This window comes from Heteronotia binoei, chromosome 1 (genome assembly GCF_032191835.1).
Source record: "Heteronotia binoei isolate CCM8104 ecotype False Entrance Well chromosome 1, APGP_CSIRO_Hbin_v1, whole genome shotgun sequence".
Taxonomy (NCBI): Eukaryota; Metazoa; Chordata; class Lepidosauria; order Squamata; family Gekkonidae; genus Heteronotia; species Heteronotia binoei.
In genome coordinates, this window is record NC_083223.1 from 54,917,479 (window position 1) to 54,929,280 (window position 11,802).

At 44.8% G+C, this 11,802-nt stretch overlaps 1 protein-coding gene across 1 annotated transcript in view; it reads right to left on the minus strand.

Moving 5' to 3' along the window:
- PIGA (phosphatidylinositol glycan anchor biosynthesis class A) overlaps positions 1-11,802 on the minus strand; it is a 51,600-nt gene that overhangs the window by 25,151 nt on the left and 14,647 nt on the right. The window lies entirely within an intron of this gene.

Here is an 11,802-nt window from a genome sequence, read left to right on the forward strand (position 1 = left end):
CTCTAAAAAACAGCTCGCGGCAGCACTCTGATACCTCGCAAACGGATGCACCTATCGGCTTTTGTCAGTACCCAATTTGGTATCGGTGTTTCCACCGTTCATGAAATTGTGATGGAGGTTTGCGAAGCCCTCGAGTCCCGTTTTCCAAGGTCGTATGCCTCAGTGACGATATTGGAAAGGTATGATTCTTTTTTTAAATTTCCTTCGTCAGTTTTGCGTTATAACACAATATCGATATGTCAGAACGTAATGCTGTTGATTTCCTATTGCTAATATATTGGTCGTTGCATTGCACTACGGTGATAATGGTGACCTGATCCACTGTGCTCCATTTCTCAACAGATTATGGATGGTTTCGGAAAACTTGGGGTGCCGCATACCATTGCTGCTTTGGATGGGTCGCACATTCCGATACGTGCGCCTGGGGGAAAAACTGAGGTGTTCTGCAACTGGAAGCAGTTCTGTTCGGTGATACTCCAAGGCACGGTCGATCACACCGGACGCTTCATTAATGCTGAGGTTGGGTTCAGCGGCAGGACCCACGATGCCTTCGTATTTGCCAACAGCAACCTATACCACAGCATGAATGCAGGAATCCTCGTTCCTGGGAACCCAAAGGTGACTTTTGGCAATGTAAGCATCCCCGTGCTTGTATTGGCAGATGGAGTGTACCCCCTTAGGCCTTGGTTGATGACTCCATTCAGGACACCGAGAGGGGCCATCCAGAAGCACTTTAATAGGAAACACTCCAAGGCCAGGAACGTTGTGGAGCGTGCTTTCAGAAGACTTAAGGGTCGCTGGCGTGTGCTGCAATCGAGACTCAACGCACAGTACGCCAACGTTTTCTCCATTGTGGTCGCATGCGTTATTCTGCGCAACATATGTGAGGAAAAGGGTCATGAGGTTGTACTTGATATTCTAGAGAAGGGGACAGCTTTCTGCCCAGACCCGGGAGAGGCAGACTACAGGGCTCTTAACAGGAGGCAGTTAGAAAGGGGGAGGATTGTGCGGGACGCTGTAGCGGAGTATACGTATCGAAGGAGATGATTTTGCAGCTTTCTGTCCATCACATCTCTCTAAGGAGTCCCGCTGCCGCCGTCTGTTCCTGAAAGCTGGACCTTGTATCTCGCGCTTGCTCGGGTGCGTTGTTGCGTAATTACGCCAATTCAAATAAGTGTTCCCTGTCTCCCAGACACTATATCAATGCAATAAAGTTATCCATGCAATAACTGCCCATTTATTAAAGTTATGGCATCATTCGTTCAGTGACAGCTTTTTCTTACAGCCTTAAAGTTTTTGGACGTATAAATGGAAGAGAACTATGTCTTTATTTTTATTTCTTTGGGGGGAGGGGAAGTAATATTTCCATACACAAGGGGTTCTTAAATGTGCTCCTGCCTCCCTTAGTTTGTCCTCTGTAGATCAGCATATGCATTGCTGCCTGATTGGATAACTCAAAAGAAAAAGGGGGGGCACAACCTCTCTAAATCGAAAGTGCATTATTACAAAATGGCGACCAGAAGAAGACGAGGCACATTTTGGCAGCGGGAGGAAGTGCTTGCGATGCTGGACATAGCTGAAAGGAGCGGGCATGTGGAGGAGCTTATGGCCAGCACGCACCTAGAAACAAGGCATATATATGAGGCGATAGCCAGGAGGTTGCAACGGAGGGAATATGACCAGACCGCAGCCCAGTGCCGGTCAAAATTCAAAAGGCTCCATTTTGACTTCATGGGCAGCCTGCAGGCCTGGGGTGGGATTCCAAGGGCGTCCGGGAGGACACCCTACCACGACGCAATGCTGCGTTTGTGGGAGCTCGCAGGCAGACCCCGTTAGGAGGATAGACACCATGATTGTGAGTATGATCACAACACACAAACGCCACCCCCCCTTTTTATTAATGCTGTAAGGCATGAGATGATTCCCCACCACCACCTCCATTTATGCTCTGATAAGGCTTCTTGAACCAAAAAAGGGGCCCTGCAAATTGCAGAGCAATTTTAAGCACAGAGTCAATGCCCGCATGGGCCAGCCTTACACTCAACAATGCAATGGTGTTGACTCTGAAAGTTTTCGTGCACACACAGGACTTCTAAAATGTATATTAAATGCACCACTGCTTATGGCACTGTCATTTTTTAAGCACTGATCAGCCTGTGTGCTTGTTATCCAATGAAGGCCCTCACACGTATCATGTGTTGTCATTCACATTAACTGCATGTATGAGTTGTATTCCTTGGTTTTTTCCATCACATACCACAGTCGACAACCGTCCACGAGATCGAGGGGAGCAGCCAGGCCAACCCTTGCAGGAGGAACACGAGGATCCGGAGGGTGATGGTGATCCCGACAGGAAGGGTCCCCAAGTGCCGGTGGAGGAGCAAGAAGGTACATTACCTGACAAAGCAGCCACTTCTTGGGTGCTGCACACTAAACACAATAAGCAGTGATGTGCGCAGGGGTTCCCAAACCTAATATGCATCTTAGCAAGCAGATGTGGAATTGAAATGGGCAGTAATGTGCCCTCACGTGCGGAAAATCAAGCATTGCGAATATTACTTCTCATGCATTCATTTATTGAGCAAGTGAGGGTTGGTGAGGGGGTGAGGAAGGCTTTAAGTAATGCATGCAGGAAGGAGGGAGTGTCTGAAGGATGGCAGGTACGTAGCTTGCCTGGGGAGGCATGAAGTGAGGCAGAGAGGGCGGTAGGCAGGAATGCATATATACGCGTGCAGATGAGTTCCAAGCTCAATCCACCTATGCTCATGCAATGCTTGAGGTATTCCTGCTTCTCCAGGATTAAATGATTTATGTGACACATCTTAGGTGGCAGTAGCCCAGGAGGCAGATCTGCAGAACGGAAGCTGTAGGGCCTGCAGCACACGAAGAAGAGGAAGCAGGTGGGTTTGCCGGGGCGTGCAGAGGAGCTGCAGATAGAAAGCAAAAGGCATGGTGGTCGAGGTGGAAATAAAAGTGATGTGCATCACATTGCAACCCTTCAAACCGCTCTGTGAGATGATTAAAGTAGTGCACTGCATGCTACAATACTAATGGTCCTTTATGGGCAATGCACAAGCACCACCTCCAATTTGCTATAAGTAATTGAAGTAGGCAAGGTTTACGTAGGAAGCGTTGTTACGCAATGCGTCGCATGTGGAAAATTTTTTAATATGCATGGTGTGCTTACGTTGCAGGGCCATCGGGAGGACCACTGCAAGCTGCGCCAGTGGTTCTAGATGAAACACCCCTAGCCGCCATCACACGCCTAGAGGCCCTTTGCAGGTCTACATGAGTGCTCAATATTTTGCATGATGGGTAGTTCTTGAGAGTGCTCTGCATGCATTTCTGAGGACGTTGCACCTACTAGGTTTTCTCCTAAATTAGTCAGCACCTTTACCAGACGCATCGACGCAATGGAGGCGGATGCGTTGCTTCGAAAGGGAGCCATGCGTATGTTTTTGAATGACCAGAGGGGGGAGGGTTGTTGGGGAATAGGGTTGTTTACATTGTTATAATAAATTAATTATTTTTATTAAATCTTAAGATATGGCTGTGCATTATTTAAGCACGAAAGTGGGACCTGTACAAAACATACCTTTATTACAAGTGCGGTAACAGTGTAGTATTGCTCCAGCTATATCAACCTGAGAAGAACATGACATCAGCTTTTCAGCTGTTGTATATTAAGAATTAAGATAGGAACACCCTGGCTGTGCAGGTATAACAAATGAAGTACCATCATCGATAACAGCAGTCATAACAAGTAAACAATGGCTGCAACTCATTGCCTCCCTTGATGGGCATTCCTTCTTGTACTCATAAAGTGGCAGTGCTGAAAAACGCAGCGAAATAAATCGGCAGAGCAGCAGGAACTGCATCTGTCATAGTTTAAGTATTGCATGCGTGAAGTAGCCAACCAATACTTAAGGGCGTTATCCTCAGATATCCCTAAGGAAATGGTTTTAGGGCTCAAAATACACCCTCTGCTTCCCTGTGCAAGATCTTTTCTTGCCCCTATGGGAAGCCACCACACTGCCACTTGAGCAGGGCGCAGGACACAGGAGGCTATGACTCTCAGGCATAGAGTCTTCTGCCGAAACTGGGTAAGCTATATCTGAGGGCAGTGCTCTCCGAATATTGCTGCAGTCGCAGGAGAGGTGTAGCTGCCTATGTGACAGATGGTGATGTTGCAGTGGCTAGTACCTCACCTACCCTTGCCTGTGTCCTACCTTCCCTGATAATTTGGGCAATATTGCCTAGCATCTCCACAGCTGCCCTCATAACATCCACAGCCTCCTTTGTGGCCTCTTTCAAAGCCTGCCTGTCATGCTCCCCCTCCCCCTCTAAGAAAGAGAACTTGCAGTCTTCATTCGATAGCAGTCTGTCAAAGCGCTCCATGGTGTCAGCATGATCCAGACAACTTTGACTCATCATCTTTGCAGCTACATTATTCAGCATGGCAACCCTTCCTTGACGTTGACCTTCGTTCTCCAGATTCTCATCCTTTCTTTGCTGTGCTGCTGATTCAGGCCGCTCCTCTCCTGAAGCATCTTAAAGCAGAAGGATGGAAAGATTACATTGCCTGAAGAACTGTTGCCATACACCCCATGTTTGAGTAACTATACAAGTTCCCATCACTGACATGTCCTACTCTACTGCAGCTATTGGCATCGCTGCTGTGGATTAAGCAGCAAGCGCACGAACATACCTCCTTCCCGTTCCGACAGGACAGCATCTCCAGATACTCGCCTTTCGATAGTGCACCCTTCTTCCTCATCGACATCATCTGAAATTGGGACATGACTCCTTCCTCAACCTGCTTAGTGGTCCAAAGCCCATGCTTAATTTAAAATACTTTCATGTGCCATCTCTTCAGGAACGCACATCAAGGAGTTCTGCTCATACATGAAGCAGTAACCGCAGCGTCCATGACATCTCCAACATGCACTGATCTTTGTATGCTAAATTGTGTTGGTAGGTTTATTGGTGTCAAGAGTTCAGCAATGAGCACATTGAATTTTAACCTGGGCAATGCTTCTAAGTTACACGAAAAGCTTTCATATGCCACATCACAGTTCTCCCAAGCACTGCATGCTGCACTTACCCCGCAATGACTCCTCAGCGCTGGCTGGATGTTCAGCAGTCAAATCCTGGTCCTGGAATGCATTGCTTGGGTTCACGCAGCTGGAGCCTATAGTAATGTTGCAAAATCAATGCTATTGCGCTAGTTCAGGGAGGGTAGACAGAAGCCAGAGAAGTGGAGCAAGTATAATAAGGCAAACAACCACGTTGCCCTTCATTAAAGTGTCCCCCATCCGCATCACGTGGGATTCTCCAGTCGCACGTTGGATAACAGTGCATCCGAAGCACTGGGAGGCGAGTTGTCATTCGACACCTCCACAGCATGGCTTCCTATCACCGGCCCCCCCACAGCAACCACTCTAGGTGTGGAATGTAGGGAATGCTGGACGCAAATGCAGAACTACGCTGGAGTTAAGGTTGGAGTACATGACTAAGTTATAGGAATCCCTAACGTGGGTTTCATTATGTGTAAAAAGGGAGCCTAAATCGTAAGCAGTACACAGCAGGGAGCACTGCATGGTCTGGATGCTCACCAGGAGTTGATTCAGTGGTGTGCGTCCCAAGATCAGCAGTGCTAATTGTTTGGAGGTCCGCGGAATAGATGTTCTCTGATCCTTGATTCGGCATGTTTTCCTTATTTGCCCTGTAAAACTGCATCTTCCAGCTTCTCTTGATGACTGGGGGACGCACGAATTTATCTTTCTTAAGGATGCGGTCCAGCACATCATAGTGAGGGCAGTAAACGGGATCTTCCAGTCTGCGCGTTGTGGCTAACGCATCTCCGGTAGTCCCCACGTAAGCCCTTCGTCTTAGTGCGGCACTCACGCGCCGACCTCTTGTGTCCCATGGCATGCATTTCCCTAGGTATTTCCTCATAGACATCTATGTTTTTGTGGTTAGCGGCCAGCGCCTTCTGGATCTTATCCTCAGTCCAAATGGACAGCAAGGCTTCTGTTTCCCTCTCACTCCAGGAAACCCCACGAGTGCCGATCGGCTTGCTGTTGGATGCCATTGCACGTAGCTGCTGTGCGGTGGTAGAGACAGCAAGCTGTGCAATGGCGCCCAGTAATACCGGTCCCTTCTTCCTCCCCGTGTTCTGTTCGGCTCACGCAAATTGTGACGATCGCAGCCACTCACATCCTGATTTGTCACTCCCATAAGAAGCCTCCCAGCATTGGCTAATTCACAGTGATGTGGGCGATTCCCTGATCCTCGTACAGCAGTCGCAATTCTCACGAAATTCCCCCCCCCAAAAAAAAACGTATGTCCGCAGGGATTGACCCTGATGTATGTTGCATTAAAGATATGATGAAATTCCGTAGTTGCGAAATATCGCAGTAACACAATCAAATAGAAGTCGAAAAAAACCAGCGTTTATATTTTCTATATTGATATAAATGTAAACTATGTGTCTCTCTCCCTTTTTTAAAAAAAATATGGTTTAGGCTTTTACTCAGCGCAAGAGCTCAAGGGAAAATGCAGGAGCTGTCTTGAGGAGATGTCTTGGCTTATATTTAAACCCTTATGGAAATGGCACTTGAGGCAGTTTAACATTCAAATAAATATATTAAAGACAGGGTATTGATTCCTTGAAATTTCGTGATTTCGTAGCTGTGAAGTATCCCTATTACGCAAGGAACTAAAATGAAGGGGGGAAAAATGGCCGGGCGGGCACGTTTCGGAAGCACCACGAACACACACTAGTAGGTTATACAGCTGATGATTGGCCAGCAGAGTACATGATTTGCATTGCATTGCACGTCCCAGGGGGATGGAGTGGGAGGACTGAAAGGCAGAGGAGGGTGCCGCCCCCAAAGCAGTCGATGCGGAACGGGATGAGTTTCCCACAACAAACTCCGCGGAGTGGATCCACAGGTTTTAGGAAACTCCGCTAACATGCGCATCCAGATACTGCGCAGTGAAAGTGCTGAAGCCGCGGATCAAACTGTGACTGCGGAGCAACACGTGCAAAATCAAGCAAAAGATCTGAAGGTAAATGGGATGCCACCCCGGGGTAAACGCTAATGCGAAAACGCTCACTAACACAAAAGTGAATTTTGGGGAACAGAAGTCAGTGTGCCACAAACTTAAAGCAGCTTAACAAGCGAGTGACAGATGTGGGATGCATCTGTACTTTCACAATTGCCTTAAATGGAGAAAAGAGCACTGGGTTTTAATGTGGAAGACTTTGTCACACAAATATACAGTGAGTTCTCATGCTCAGGCAAAGTACAGACTTCCTGAGGTCCTTCTTTGAGATTGTATAAGCACAGAAACATGATTTGGCATAGTCCAATGTAGACAGTGATTGTCTCTTGTGCCTGCTGTTGAACAGGTTCTTCAGTGCTGAGGGTATACTTCTTGTTGCTGTGTGAGGAAGAAGAATGTGAAAAAAATTGTATGGAAAGGATTCAGTCCAGAACAGGAGTAATCTTTTCCTCTGTTATATATACTTCCTACACAATTTAATGGAATTATTCAATTCCATTGTGAAAAAAACTGAGAAGTGTCTACATTAGCTGTGTAGAACTCCAGAAAATCCTGGATGATCTTTGTGAAAACCATAAGGGGAGGAGGCAGAAACAATTCTATGGAAGATCTCCTATAGCCATTCTGGTCAACTTCTCTGCATCTCAAGGTGCAAAATACCAAAGAGAAGCAGACCAGACATTATCAAGGTTCATTGACTACCTTGAGAAATGGTATAATTTTGATATAACAGACACTGAAAAGCTGTTAAATGATGTCGGCATTGTTTCAAAATGCCAAAGAGATTTCCTCACAGGAAAAGACAATAGACCGAAGATGAATAAAGATGTTCAGACAGGGATGACACCCATCTATTGAAGTTGATCTTGTGCTGTCTATCTCTGTATCCAATTACTACTGTGAGGGTGAGGTCAGATGTTCATTATATCCCGCAACCGGCATCAGTGGAGTCCGGAATCATGTTGGATTTTACCTGGTCGTTCATACGTCAGCATCTGTAAACGGTGCTTAGCTCGTGCGAGTCCCGCGCTGATGCGTCTTGCTCGCAGATTACCTTGATACCGCTTTAAATCCGGTTCATAACGCTTCCTGAGCAGATTTTCTGTGTTTGAACGTGCAATCGTTGATGAGTCATCTGATACGCAACAGCACTTCCCGCCACAAGCAAATACAAAGGATATCACTGCGCGATCGAATGAACGAACCTCGATAAATCGCTTATTAGCGGCTGTGTACGTAAATAAAAGTAAGTTTTGAAAATAGATGTTAACTGCATTAACTAAGGATGTGAGCAGCTTAGAAATATTGGAACATTTTCCGGCATGTGAGGCGAACATTTCCGATAAGTATTGCAAATGGAGTAACACATCTGTGAGTGAATCGACACATTTAAAAGCTATGCGTGCATCGCAGTCCTCTAGAACGAGATCATGGCTGGTGCACGAGGTCTCTCGTGGAGAAGGGAGGAGACGCTGGATCTGCTTGCCATCTGGGGCGAGCAAAGGATACAGAAAGCGTTACGGCAGTCGCACAGGAACATAGATCTTTATGAGGAGATTGCTGCCAGGATGCGTTCCCGCGGTCACAATAGGACTGCGCAGGAGTGCCGGAACAAGACTAAATCCCTGAGGCTAGAGTACAAGAAAGTGGTGGCACTTAATTCAAAAACCAGGCAAGACAGAAAGACTTGCCCATTTTATGAGGAAATAGATGCTATACTGCACGGAGACGCAGATGTGTGGCCCAAAAGGGTGACGCAGAGCTCAGAAAAAAATCCTCCGAGAAACCGCTGCCCCGAAGAACCCAAGGCGCCGAAGGAAACGCTACTACTTTTTGAAACAGAACCGAGTGGAGATGAGACGGTGCAATCCATAATCACGGAGGCTACCGATGGCGCAGGTGTGTCCTGAAGAATGAAGTTTTAATGGCTTTGCTTAATGGGGGGGCCTCCCCAGTTTTTTGCAGCACAGGAATTACATGGGAATGAATGCTTACTGCTGGCTATGCTTCAGCAATTGTGATCGGAACTGTGTATTATTTCCTTATTTTAGATGTTGTGTACCTGGTGTCGGACATTACAGAGGGAACGTTGGAAGATAGCGAGCAAACACAAATAGATGTTCTACTGCAGGAAGGTGAGTCTTAGCAAAGATTTTTCAATAGCTGCTTTATAAGTGGAAGTAATGCTGACTTCTGCTTCTCTGCCCAAGGATGGCTATCTGCCAAGCCAAGGAGAGCTTTCGCCCCAAAAACGCCACCCCGCCACCTCTCCGCGAGGTGGGATTACAGCAATCCACTGAGAGAGTCTTCAGTTTAATGACGCAGCTCTGGAGCAAGGAAAGAAACCAGCTGACTGATAGCCTTTTCAAAGAAGAACCTTAGGTGAAACTGAATTTCAGGATGCACTGTGAAGAATCCTGCAACTCTATACAATCAAGACCAGAGCTGCTGAAAGCAGCAAGGAATCAAGACAAATATCACTTTTTTTCCTGAAATCAGCAAGCAGCATAACCATGAGTTTCTCTTGTTTTGTTCATTTGTTCCTTATGTGCTGTTTTGCTTAGTTTTTTTGTTCTAATTGTTAAATGTTTGAAGTATTTTATCTTAACGTTCTTTGTTATTTTTGCACTGGAAAGAGACCTCAAGGCATAGAGGTAATGCAAAATGGGGGGAAAGTGGAGGTGGGAATATATGGCAATGTTATTTAAATCTGAATTTTGAAATAAGGAAATGACTTCAAAGAAGAGGGTTTGAGGGAGTGCCCTGGAAGAGACATCACAGAAAGAAGGGGTTTTGGTGCAGTGTGCTGAAAGTGGCAGCATCAGAAAAAGAGCTTACTCCATTGTTGAATACACCTTTACCTATAATAAAGAGGTTATTCCAAGGAAAAATACAAATGATGTATTTTTTTATTATTGTATATGATTTTAATACACGTATAGGATTGGAAGTGACATATGTTAGTGAACTGTGTCTTATTAGTTTTGCTTAGGTTGTATTATATAGTATACGTAACTTTGTAACTTATGTTTATTTTATTCCCTTTTAATCTATAAAGTTATATTTTTTGATAATAAAATGTTGAAATTACCAAATAAATAAAAAAAGGACATGAAATGTTTGTTCTCACAAAAATAAATGGATAAATTTACCCAGACCAAAAAAGAAAAAGAAAAAGTGGAGTTTGGGAAGTGACATCACTTGATCTTTGACCTGGAAATGACATAATAGTACATCACAAAGGTGATGCCACATCCTTGCTAGGTACCACCCCCTAAAGTCTCCAGGCTCCATTCCCAAAGTCTTCAGGTATTTCCCGACTTGGATCTGGCGACCCTACTTAAAAATGTAATGCAGCCTGCTTGATCCAGGGGAACCTTGTATTGCATAGCCCCATGCTACCAGACTAAAACCAAGGACAATGAAAAAGAAACTAAGTATTAGGATACTAACCTCCTTTGAGGAGAGCACTACAGAGACTACACTTTATCTCCTGCAGCCAAATTAGCTGTTAAGAAACTTATTAATAACAGAAATGTTGTCATGATAACAGATGGAACAACAGTAAATAAGGTACAAGAAAAGCTAAAAGATACTAATTCCCCCTGGGAAGTGACAGAACAGTCTACTGGTTTACTGTTCAGATCTTTATTTAACTGGAAATTGAGATCAGCAACATAGAACATCAGATTTGTATCCCAGAAACAGTTGTTATATTTCAAAGTATAGTGATCTACTGAAATCTAGAAACAAATGAGACGAAATTACCAAGTCGGCTATATGTAATATCTATTATGCAGTGCAGACACTTCAATGCATACACAGTAGACTATCTGTGTATTTTTCTGCTGGTGGCAGTTCTGAGAGGCTATGACCCTGTGTTTATATTGTCACAAGCAGGGGACCAGCAAGGACTCATGGGAGGGATTTCACTACCCCAATGGATTCTGATATCCCCATTCTTGAAACCATCAGTGAAACCTTTAATCAAGAAAAGATACTGATTTATAACAAGGGAAGAAAACTTGAGACTCCTTTATAAATTATACTATTGAAAACATGAAGGAACCACAATCTGCCCTTAAGCTGAAGACATGGCAACACAAATCAACTTATCAAGAAATTCTCTTTAAATGAGAAAATCTAGGCTTATGTTTTTATAGTACAATAAAATTATATAAACCAGTGTAAATGAGCACATTGCACACAATTACATACAGCAGTCTTTATAATTAACCTTGTGTTTTTTGATATTACTGTCCTTTAGTATTCACTTTATAAGTACAGAATTGAATTCTGTGCCTTGTTTCTGCTGCACTCCGGTGCTAGGTGTTTTGGGCTCATTTAAAGATACTGATCTCCTGTGAGTGGAAGCAGCAGGGGAGGACCTGCAATGGAAAAGGCTGGGGTACATGCAGAAGCAAGGCTTTGGGTCTAAGCCATACCACTGCCTAGCAAATAAAATAGAGAGACATAATGGCAAATCCTTATCAAATGAGCTGTACCAAATGCAACAGAAAAGCTTCGCACGATTTGTCTCTTGTGAGACAAATATATTGGCTTCAGAAACATTTAAAGCAAGAGGTTTTGAATGATGTCTTAACATAAACTTCTCCAGGGACCCATGGCAGCTCTATTCAGTGAGTTTCTTTCCAGAAATGTTTCTTCTCTTTTTGGTCATTTTAATAGAGAAGAAGCTTACTTTTGTGAAGCGTCAACTATTTCAGACAG